Source organism: Balaenoptera ricei, chromosome 12 (genome assembly GCF_028023285.1).
Source record: "Balaenoptera ricei isolate mBalRic1 chromosome 12, mBalRic1.hap2, whole genome shotgun sequence".
NCBI classification, from domain to species: domain Eukaryota; kingdom Metazoa; phylum Chordata; class Mammalia; order Artiodactyla; family Balaenopteridae; genus Balaenoptera; species Balaenoptera ricei.
In genome coordinates this window covers 79,927,662-79,940,685 of record NC_082650.1, presented here as the reverse complement: position 1 = coordinate 79,940,685, position 13,024 = coordinate 79,927,662, and positions in this window count along the sequence as shown.

Sequence of the window (13,024 nt, the reverse complement as noted above, 5' to 3'; positions counted from 1 at the left end):
AATATATAAAATAACAATTGCCAATTTATATTTCTACCCGGACCACATGCATAATTATAGACTCCTAGGTGTCCAAGTAGAATGCTATTATATACATTGCAATAAACTTGGATTAAAAAACATGATTAGTTTGTTTTAATCAGCAGATATAAAAGAGTACCTGCAATTTATATTTATAATATTTTATAGATAACTTCAAAATTAAATCATGATAAATAAGATGATTGGGAAAAGAAGATACACAGAATTATAATGTGAGTCACATTTTAATTTTTATTAAAATTGATACCTATTTAATTGTTTTCCTTTTTAGTTCATGATCATTTTAGTGGTTCGTGACACGAAAAGTTAAAATTGATGACTATGGAGAAGATGTTGAGTTTTCCAAATTATTATTAAAATATAAAAGGTTTAAAATTCTTATTGAGCAACAAAAAGCATCCAGCAAAGATTTTCAAAAACATCTGTAAAATGGAAAAAAAAAATGTGGGGAGCTATTTAACAGAGAAATGAGAGAACTGGAGCTATTCCACTGGGAATGTTCCCAGATTGTAGCAAACATTACCAGGCAGTAACCTTCTGAGGGTAATTATGTTTGGAATATTTACATTTGGACTAAATGAGCACTGGAGGAAAATGCATTGTAATTAGTAGTGGATAAGCTTGCTAGGACACAACTTGCTTCAGCCAGCAAACATTAGATATCCAGAGAATACTTTTTTAAGTCAATTTTAATATTTTACAAGACAATTATTCATTTATGTGTCCCATTTGGCATGCAAAACTTTTTCCAGAATGCTTCCAGGAGAAAAGTTACCCTGATTGTGGGGAGTTTGGAATTAATCAGGCTGGAATGGACAAACGATTATGTATATTACAGTTTATTATTTTGAATTTCACTGATTTAAGACATGATCATTCAAGTCTGACTGGGCTCTTGTTTTCCTTGGAATCATCAAGGGAGAAAATGTTTACAAGGCAAATGAGTATCATAGATGAGAATCTCCTAAACAAGAAAACTAATTTTAAACACCAGCGCATTGACTTGCTATGAGGGTCAAATGAGTTTCACTCAAATGAGCCACACCTGCGAGGAAGGAGACAGCACAGCCCTGAGGACTGAACAGCAGATGAGAGGATGTGTGTGGAGTCTACTGCTTTAACTCCTGCAGACAGCTCAGCTCTGGAGATGGGTGGACTGGAGAATCAGCATGGTTGGAACACAGGTCATCTACACACAGAAGGGTCCACCACTGTCAAATAGGCAATGGTTGAGGGTGTTGCAAATATAAGGATAGCACTATATCCTGGTGTCAAGACCAGCCTTCCATGGTTGCATAAATGCATAATATAAATGTGAATTTTAGAACCCTTTTTGAAGGGAGGAAGCAATTTATTTGAGGGTACCTACATCACAGAATCTGTTAACTACATATAGTCATATATTCACTTTAAAAAATGAAAAAGGAACTCTCCTACACTGTTGGTGAGAATGTAAATCGATGCAGCCACTATGGAAAACAGTATGGAGGGAGGTTCCTTAAAAAAACTAAAAATAGAGTTACCATAGATCCAGCAATCCCACTTCAGGGCATATATCTGAAGAAAACTCTAATTCAAAAAGATACATGCACCCCAATGTTCATTGCAGCACTATTTACAATAGCCAGGACATGGAAGCAACCTAAATGTCCATCGAGGATTGAATGTGGTATATATACACAATGGAATATTAGCCATAAAAAAGAATGAAATAATGCCATTTGCAGCAACATGGATGGACCTAGAGATTATCATACTAAGTGAAGTAAGTCAGACAGAGAAAGACAAATATCACATGATATCACTTATATGTGGAATCTAAAAAAATGATACAAATGAACTTATTTACAAAACAGAAATGGCTCACAGACATAGAAAACACACTTATGGTTACCAAAGGGGAAAGGGTGGGGAGGAAGGATAAATTAGGAGTTTGGGATTAACAGATACACACTACCATATATAAAATAGATAAACAACAAGGTGTTATTGTATTGCACAGGGAACTATATTTAATACCTTGTAATAACCTATAATGGAAAAGAAGCTAAAAAAGAATTGAGATATCAGGACTTCCCTGGTGGCACAGTGGTTAGGAATCTGCCTGCCAATGCAGTGGACATGGGTTCAGTCCCTGGTCTGGGAAGATCCCACATGCCGTGGAGCAACTAAGCCTGCACACCACAACTACTGAAGCCCGGGTGCCCTAGAGCTCACATGCTGCAGCTACTGAGCCCACGCACCACAACTACCGCAGCCTGCGCGCTCCAGGGCCCACATGTCACAACTACTGAGCCCACGTGCTGCAACTACTGAAGCCCACGAGCCTAGAGCCCATGCTCCGCAACAGGAGAAGCCACCACAATGAGAAGCCCGCGCACCACAATGAAGAGTAGCCCCCACTCACCGCAACTAGAGAAAGCCTGCGCACAGCAACAAAGACCCAACACAGCCAAATAAATAAACAAACAAATAAATAAATAGACGTGGACTAAATTAATATCGATTTTAAAAAAATAAATAAAAATAAAAAATAGAGATTATATATATGTATAACTGAATAACTTTGCTGTACACCCAGAACTAACACAACATTGTAAAGCAACTATATTTCAATAAAAATAAAAAATTAAAAAATTAAAACTCTACATACGTTCTCTGTGAAATAAGAAATATCCCTAATTGACCTTCTGACCAATGGTGAGATGGCTATTGCTCAGCAAAATATTCTGATAACAAACTGAGGTGACTTTACAAGATGCATTCTTGGCACTTGGGGTGTTTTTTTTGTTTGTTTTTTGTTTGTTTGTTTTTTTAAGTTATTAGCACCTTTTAATTATTATTTATTTATTTTTTTGGCTGTGTTGGGTCTTCGTTTCTGTGCGAGGGCTTTCTCTAGTTGCGGCGAGCGGGGGCCACTCTTCATCGCGGTGCGCAGGCCTCTCACTATCGCGGCCTCTCTTGTTGCGGAGCACAGGATCCAGACGCGCAGGCTCAGCAGTTGTGGCTCACGGGCCCAGCTGCTCCACGGCATGTGGGATCTTCCCAGACCAGGGCTCGAACCCGTGTCCCCTGCATCAGCAGGCAGATTCTCAACCACTGCGCCACCAGGGAAGCCCGGGGTGTTTTTTTAATTTAACTCTTTATTATGAAAATGTTCAAACAGACGGAAAAATAGAGAGACTAGTATAATGAGTCTCCATGTATCTATCACCAAGTGAAAACTATGATCAATATTTTGGTGTCATGGACTTTGATTAGAATTACCACTGCAGGGTGTGTCTCTTTCACCTTATTATCTGGAATACCAAGCATAGTCATGACACATATATAAATGAGTGACTTCATGAACAAATTTTAAACTAAAAGGAAGTAAAAGGGAAATTCCCTGGCAGGCCAGTGGTTAGGACTTTGAGCTTTCACAGCTGTGGGCCTGGGTTCAATCCCTGGTTGGGGAACTAAGATCCCTCAAGCCATGCGGTGTGGCCAAAAAAAATTAAAAAATAAAAGGATTTAGTTCAGAAAATTGTAACAGGAAAAAAGGGCTAAACCACTACTGGAAGAATATTGCACTCTAGCAGACCGATTTGATATAAGAACTGGAGAGATGAAAGTGCGAAATAGAGTAAATCACAATCCAACCATATACCCACCAAAAAAAAAAAAAAGAAAAGTAGGCTGATCCACTTTCCAGGGCCCAGAAGGAAAGAAGAAAAGAAATAAGTCAACATGTACCAACTTTCCTAAGAATAACAGAGAACCTGTTTTGGATCTGTAGAAGAAGGGCAAATCAGGAATGAGGGTTGGGATTGGTACAGTAACGGAGTACTCCAAGTGCAAAAAGGAAGCAAACAGGATGAAAGAATCAGAAATAGGTAGGGATGACTCAGATAAATGGGAGAAGATGGACACTTTTAAGGAAAAGAAACAGGAAGAGTTCTGTCAAGTGAAAGGGCCCTGGAAGCAAAACAACAAGTATAGTGAGTGCCAAGACCTTGTTCTCTCGTGTCATTCCCTACAGAAAGGAAGGAACCAGGGCTTCTAAGAGGAATGACTGATTCCAGGGCTGGCATGCTTTCATACTGAATCATATAGGTGTAGTCTATTCCCCTCGTTTCACAGACTAGTAAATGTGCACCCAGGGAAGTTATGTAAATTTTTAAAAGTCACAAAGTTGTTCAGAGGCAAAAATCAAAATTAAAATCCACATCTCCTGATTACAAGAAAGTTGCCTTTGCATTATGCCATATTATTTATGTGTGTATGTTTATATTTATAATATTGATATTTATTATATTTAGTTAATATTTTATTTTATGTTTTATGTTTATATATTTTATATTTACACTATTATATTTATTTATTAAAAAAACACATTTAAAAATGAATACTATACTCTCAATACAAGCTCCTTGAGAGCAGGGATTTTTTTTTTTTTTTTGATTCATTCACTGACATTTTCCCAGTGCCTATAAAAGTAATGACGTATATTCAGTGCTTATGAACTATTTCCTGAACAAATGAATGTAGGGGAAAACAGTTATAAAATGTCAAAACCATTAGTTATGTGGTATTTTAACTAAGCTGGTACTATATGAAGGCAAGTACTATCTTTTGTTCACTGTCCTATCGTAGGCACCTAGAACTTGGGCTGATATCAAATATTTAATTAACTCTTTGAAATAGCTATGAAATGGTGATTGATTTGTACCACAAACTTTATTTTGACCAGAGGCAGCATGATGTGGTAGACAGCACTAGTCCAGATGGGTGGTCTGGGTTAGGATCTCAACTCTGCAATTAACCGGCTTCATAGCTTTGGATAAGTTCCTTCAGCTCTCTGGACAGTGCTAAAATGAAAGGGTGAACCATATTTCCAGTCTCTAATTCACCTCTAATACACTAAGATTAATCTCCCCACACCTTTGCCACAAAAAATATATTAATAATTTTGCAAGACTCTATATGTAACAGCTTAGTAACTCACTGATTTTCAAATGTATGACATTCTTCTTCTGAAAACTGTCATATCAGATAGGTCACGAGGGAGCCAAGATATAAAAGTTGGGTTACAACTGCTCTGAGCAATTTTCATCATCTAGATCACAGAGGTAAAATGCTGAAAAACAGACACCTTGGCAGTGGCATAAAACAGATCTAGTAGCAAAATCTTCTAGCCCCTGCAGTTAAATGTGAAATGCATCTAAACACAGATGTTTCTTTCAATTTCAGAACATCAGAATACGGAGAGTTACGTAATGTCACTTAAGCATAGAACAGGGTACATAACAAAACAGGTCAACTACTATCACTGGCTAAACCATTTTCTGCATAAAACCGACCATCACCAATAAACTTTACTTAGTCATTGGTTCCCGTTCTACTCAGCTGTGTAAAATCCATCATAGGCCACAGAGTCCATTTTTTCAAGGGTTTCCACTGGTGTGCTTTACTGGTTTCATATACTGCCCACCACCATCGCCACTCCCAATCTGACTGGTCTTGAATGGAAATAATACTAATCATTCACTTATTATTTGCCTGTGAGTTGAAATTTTATCATATTTAGAAAGTGATGACAATAGAAGTCTGAAAGGCAAGGTGTGTCAACTCTAAAAATTGCATTTTCTTACTGTTCTCTTCATGATTTTTAAGACTTCTTCTATCAGCATAGGCAAATGGGTTGGAATTCAAATTTGACATTTAAAAATATAATCTAAGTTCTATTTCAAAAGCTTGACACATGCAAGGTTGAATGGTGGCAATATGAAGAAAAGGCAACATCACGTATTTTCAGAGTAGGTTATGATGTTTACTCCTCCATGGCTTTCAATATAATGCTCCCTCTTTTTGCAATGATTTTCCCTCCTACCTCTCTATCTGTAAAATCCTGTGCATCCAAAACCAAGCTCAGGCATCACCATCTGTCACAGGTTGTTGACAAAATTTCTCTCCTTACACCTGATGATCACCTCCCACACTGACTTTTGGCTTGGCCAAGTAACTTGCTTGACCAATGAGAGTAACAAATGTGACACAAGCAAAGACTTGAAAAGGGTTGTGAATTGAAACTTACTTTCTCTTGCTCTTTTGGGTACACAGCAACGATGTCAAGCCTCAGCTTCCCTGCTACATGTTGGAGACATGTAACCCAATTGTCCCTGTGGCTCCTGCCATCCACCACACACGTGAGTGAGGCCGTTCACAAACAACCAGACCCCAGTGACACACCAGCTGAACGTAATCACATGAGTGAGTCCAGGTGAGACCATCCAGATACGTCCAGCCAAAATCGCTGGTCTACAGATTTGTGAGCTAGTAACCGATGATCCTTTTCAGGGACTATGTTTTGGAGTGATTCATAGTAAGCAAAAATGAGCTGATAGAAAACTTTGTTCCTGTAAGTGAGGTGTTGCTATAACAAATATCTAAAATGTGTGACAGCGGCTTTAGGGGTAGGCAGCCAGCGGAAGCTGGAAAAGCTGTGGACCAAGGCTGTTAGCAAAGACTGGAATAGTAGCAAGAAAGCCATTAGCAAAGGCTGGAAAGAATGCTGAACCAACGATTAGTGAAGACTGGAACAAGAATAAGTAAACTGCTGCAGCAGGCTGAAAAAATGGTGACCCATTAGTACAGTAGTCCAACAATTCACAGCTGTCACCTGTGGTACTTTGGAAGATAGCAAATATACCTAATAAACTTGTGGAGCTTTCATGGAGATTTCCAGGCAGTGCCAACTGGTTTCTGCTAGCTGTCTATTAGAAGGCACTGTAAGTCTGGAAGAGAGTGGATACATGTATATGTATGGCTGATTCACTTTGCTGTACAGCAGAAACTAACACAACATTGTAAGTCCAACGTATATGCTCCAATATAAAATTAATTTAAAAAAAAACTACTGTTAAGAGAGAGATGAGCTAAAGAAGGAACTGCTCAGTTTGTAAATAGAATTTAGAAGACAATGACCCTCATGCCCAGCAGGAGAAACTTCAAGAAAGTAAAAGTGCATTATATTTTATTCAATTTAAAAATTTTTTATTCAATATTAATTTGTACTTCCCGGGAGTTTGCAAATTCTTTTACTAATTCTGCCACGATGCTTTATTAGAAAAAGCGAATCTCTGAGGTTACAGACGAGGTCATGGAAGCTATTTACCCAATTACACAGCACGTAGCAAAGCCAGGATTTGATCTCCAGCTACCTGGATTCAAAATTAGTACTCTTTCCTTCTTCCCTGTTTCCCTAATTCTATCAATCAAGAGAGCCTTCCAATTTATGAGTTATTTAACTTAAAATAAAATGTATCCTATTTTTTTCATTTATAGTGATTCTCAAAAAATACACAAGAGTTTCACAGAACTGAATCTTTTTAATATTCAAGATGGGTGATAGAATAATGATACATTATGTATGAAGGGCTGGAATATGCTTTTTTAATTATAATAGAGAGGAAATTACTACGGTGTCCTGATAGCTTGTGCTGTTGAAGGTGGACTCTCTTTGATATCTGACCCGTAATGCTCCCCTGGTATATCTCCTGCTGTTTCTGGCTCAGCTTCTTCCTCTTTTTCTGGATAAGCTTTTTCTCTGTTTTTTTTTATTTGGAAAATTCCCATTTAGATTAATGAAATGGAATTTTCCCTGTCAGGAGAACAAGGAAGAAATGGATGTTCAACAACAGGAGAATATAATATTAAACCTACTTAGAAAGGGAGGAATACATTCAGTTAAGATGATTGTTCCCTTTTTTTTGCCCTCCACACAGAGAACTCTATTCTTGGAACAATTTATGTGTTATTTTCCCTGGAATCAGGGAACACATAATAAATTTCTTTAAGTCTTTTATTCTTTGAATTTGCTCATAATCTCCGTTCTCCTGGGATTTGGAAATGAGAAAATTCTCCATCTTTTAAAAACATGAATACAATAATAATTAAGCCTCCTACAATGACCTTTATGTGTGGCAGAAGACACTTCAAGAATATAAAACTGCACTGTATTTTATTTAATTTTTAGAATTTTATAATTCAACATTAGTTTGTACTTTCCTTGAGTTTGCAAATTATGTCTTTTACTACTTTTGCCATGATGTTTGATTTCAAAATTAATGCTCATCAAGTGCAGTTGTTTTTGTCATGTATCAAATATCTTAAATATTGTAGAAGAAAGAGAATTAGAGCACAACTCATAGTTTATCATATTATTTGGTATCGTTATAATGCACGGTTTCTCACTAGAGGCACTATTTAGTAGCATTTTGGCCAGAAAGATAATTCCCTGTGTGAGATTGTTCTGAGCATTGCATTAGTTTATCACGTCTGGTCCCAACACACTAAATGGCTACAGGACCCCAGAGTCACTGAGATAAGCAAAAATGCCCACACACATTTACAATTACCCTTTGGGGGTGTCGTATTGTCCCTGAGGAGATTCATTGCTACAGTGCAGATTTGAGACATCCCCAACTCTCTCTTTTTCCTCTCTACATCTCTCCCAATGAATTATAGGAGTCCCTAGGGGGCATCTCACTTGTGCTCATGGAATAGACCTGTCCTCTCCTACATGGCAGCAGCTAACTTCCTTCCTCCTGCTTCAACTTTCTGCAGTGATGTCCATCTCATCATTGCTGGTGCTTTTTCCTGCGACAGCTCTTTCCAGATACACACTGGTACCACTGGCTTCTCAGAACCTGTCTGTTTCCTCCACATTCTGACAGTTAGTTGTGAACTAAAATATCGCCTGCCATATCAGTAAACAAAGGATGTTGCAGCCATCAAGCCTGACGATGAGCCCTGAGGGAACTCAGGGTAGAGGCAGGACGCCCCCCCATCTAGCAGTCAGCTGCTGCAGCCACCCCGAGGGTGCACCCTGAGGACACTCAGGATAAGAAAGCACAGGATACTGGCCGCAGACAGTTGAGGTGCATATCAAAGGAATAATTTCAGTGAGCCCAGACTCTTGCATCTTCCCATACATAGAAAAGTGCTAAGTTCCTTAACTTGAGATGTCTGGTTTTCTTTTATTAATAGGAAGCTTTTAACGTTCCAACTACCTGGTCTTTTGTTGCAAAAACTCTGATGTATCCTGGCTCCCCCTTGCCTCTTCAGGACAGTTTCTCAGCGTTATCTGAGATGCTGTGTCCCGGGCTTCAAGTCCTCAGAGTGTCCACCGAATAAAACATAACTCTCAACTTTTACGTTGTGCATTATTTTTCAGTCGACCTAATATTAAGTGAGATGAACGGTATGCTTTGGTAAGTTTCAGGGGGAGGAGGTTGGAGCTGAGAGCTCTAGCCTTGCATCCCAGAACCTGTATGTAACACTCTCCTGCCTTAGAATGAGTTACTTCCCAAGAGCATCTCAGCCCCTACCGGATTCTGGATTCCATGAGAGCAGGGAGTTCTGAGGAACAATACCTGGCTTATTGCCAGTGTCAAATATTTAGAGCCTGGATTTATCTTGAATTCGCGTATTAAAGTTCCTGAATTAAGCAGCAGCCTCTGCTAGACCTCTAGATATACTCAAAAGTGTCCCATCCAAACAGAGCCCTATTTAAATTTCCAGACTGAGACACTCCTCTATAATTTTAGCTTTTAAAAACTTAGTTGAAATCTTAACTGTGTGCTCATCTTATGCTTCCAAGTGCTTATATTTTTCTGTTGTCCCAAACTCAATATGTCCAGAACAGAAGTATTATCTTTCCCGTCAAACCTGCTAGAAAGTCTCTTTCCAACTTCTTAAATTTGTGGAGGAGGGGAGAGGAATCAGTAGTATAATCATACTTCATGAAAAACTTTGAGGTAATCTTTGACTCTTCCCTTTCTTATTTTTATTAGATACTAATTATTATATGTTAGTAATTCCTTTTTAGTGACCTAATATGTCACTAATTTCAATGATCCCTTTATAAATTAAAAAAAATTTTTTTTAATTAATTTATTTTTGGCTGCATTGGGTCTTCGTTGCTGCGCGTGGGCTTTCTCTAGTTGCAGCGAGCGGGAGCTACTCTTTGTTGCGGTACGTGGGCTTCTCAATGGGTGGCTTCTCTTGTTGCAGAGTACAGGCTCTAGGCGCACGGGCTTCAGTAGTTGTGGCACGTGGGCTCAGTAGTTGTGGCTCATGGGCTCTAGAGCGCAGACTCAGTAGTTGTGGTGCACGGGCTTAGTTGCTCCGCAGCATGTGGAATCTTCCCAGACCAGGGCTCGAACCCATGTCCCCTGCATTGGCAGGCAGATTCTTAACCACTGTGCCACCAGGGAAGTCCCCTCCTTTATTAATATTTTCTTAATTCTCCAATTACATTCTTTCCACATTGCCATGACACTTTTTTTCAGAACTTTATTGCCTTGAACTGGATTAATCAACTACCTTGTGACTCAGTTTCTCCTTGATTTATTCTGCCCTCTACCCTATCAAGTGAATTTTCCATCGGACCATATACAGCTCTGTACCTACTTGGTCAACTATTCCTTGATGTCACTCATTTTACAAATATTTATTGGACGCCTATTATGTACCAGACCTTGCTCTTCCTTTCCTTATTAAAAAAAAAAATCCTACTTATTTAATATGAAATTTATCCTGATTACTTTAATCTACATAACTCTTTTCTCTGAACTCTTATTCCACAATAGCTCATAGTCAGAAGTACAAAGCTCGGAATTTTATTAATAATCAATTGTTTTCACAATAAATTATAAATCCTTGGAAGACATAAATCATACTTTACTCCATTTACATATTTTTATATTATCTGGAACAGGGCTAGGCACATTACAATTGATTATGAATAAATACTTGTTCACAATTTTTATTGAAAGCTTAGATTCTCCCCAAAATGAGCTAGCTGGTATAGAACATATAAAATCTCCATTCATTGATCTTGGCTGGTTTCCTATAGGCTGTGATGTTTCATGTTTTTAAACAAAATAAAGTCTTGCTAATTAAATTTTTTAGGATGGATGTTACTGAGTTAACTCATTCCTTAATCTCTCAGCACTCCTTTAAAATGATTTAACACTTATTTGTGCAGTGTTTAACACTTATTTAAGTATTTAACACTTATTTTCATCCTATGTTATAGAAAAATTATAATTAATGAAAGTACACCTGCAGAAAAAGTTTATTAAATTGCTTTTGTGAAATGTGATAAGTGAATTGAAATTTTACACAAAAGAGCAAAAGAATGAGAATAGCCAAGGAGAAAAAAGAATAGCCAATACACTACTGAAGAAAAAATGTGCACACATGGATGAAGAGAATTTACCTACTAGATTTCGAGGCTTATTTAAAGTTTCACAAGTGTGTTAGTGGTGCAGAGATACACAAATATACCAATGCAACAAAAATAGGAACCAAACCTCAGAGACAGACCTTCACATATGTATGTGAAAGAAGTCAGAGCTGCAATTTTAGAGCAATGTGGAAGGAATGGATGACTTAATAAATAATGCATGGAGAGTTTGCTCTCTATATGGACCCGCGTCATAACCAAAAAATAAATTCCTGATGATTAAATACACATAAATTTCTAAACTTTCTGAAGAAAATATAGATTATCTTTGCAAACTTGTGTCACAAAAGGGACTTCTTAAGACCAAAAAAGGCACCATCCATAAAGTAAAAGAGACAAATACAAGTCTCTTAAAATAAGAACTTCTGTTTATTGGAAGACACCAATTTTAAAATGTAAAAAGACAAGATATAAACCAGGGTAATATATTTCCAACACATTTTAGTTAGAACAAAGTGTTAGAATCATATACATCTATAAAACGTCAGTAAAAAAAAAAAAAGCCATGCAAACTAATAGAAAAATGGACAAAAAACATGGGTACCCATTTCACAGAAGCGGAGAAGCCAATATTAAGTAAACATACAAAACGATGTCCAACTTCACTTGTAATCAGGAAAAGCCTGAAATATCATTTTGCACCCAAAATATTGGCCACAATTTTAAAGCCTGACAGACCAATGTGCTGGTGAAACAGAAATTCTTAAATACTGCTCATGAGAGAGTAAATGCGTCCAACCTCCTCTGAGAACAATTTGACATTATCTAGTAAAGGTGAAGATGTACCCACCTAATAGCTAGCAATTCCAACTCTAGATAAATACCCTAGACTAGAGAAACTCTCATACATATGCAACAGTACACAGGGACTAAAATATTCATTGCAGTACTGGTTTTAATAGTGAAAACTGGAACCAACTCAAAAGATCGTTGACAGGAGACTGGATAAATAAGTTGTGGTAGATACATGAGGTGGAATACTTAATTTATAGCAGTGAAAACAAATGGACTAGAGTTTCATGCAGCCAGATGAATGAAACAAGGCTGATGAAAAAGAAAGTGACAGAAGAATGCACAGACTGCAGTTCCATGTATAAAAAATGGACATAGAAACACATACAAAACCCCACAAACATATTATTTAGTGATACATAAGTTTTTTGGAACTACAAAGAAAAATAAAGAAATAACAACCCATAATTCCAGATAATGGTTACCCAGGGAGCCAGGAGTGGAGTAAGTTGGAAGGCTGGTGATGTTTGGTAATGCTAGGATCAAAAATATGTTACGGTTTTCATTCTTAAGCCGCGTGGCGGGTAGAGGTGTGTTTATTTTCTTTTTCTTATTTATACTGTGCCTATGTATATTATATATTATTTACATATATGAAATAATTAAATGAATTTGTTGTTACCATATGTAATAGGCGTTTAGCTAACTAACTATGCTCCTGGTTTACATCCTGATTCTAAAGTGGGTTTGTTTGCCTAAATTGTCTGGATATGTACCTGCAGCGGTCACGTTAAGCACAATTTCTGCTTTGTGTGCATGGTTCCAATAACTGAACGTAAAGAGGACTCGCTCTGTCTTACTTCCTCGAGAATTCACATCCAAACTCTACAGAGTAAGACTACCCATGGGAACAAGCAGAAAGTCGGGGTGGTTGTGATGAAACTGGGGACTGGGATT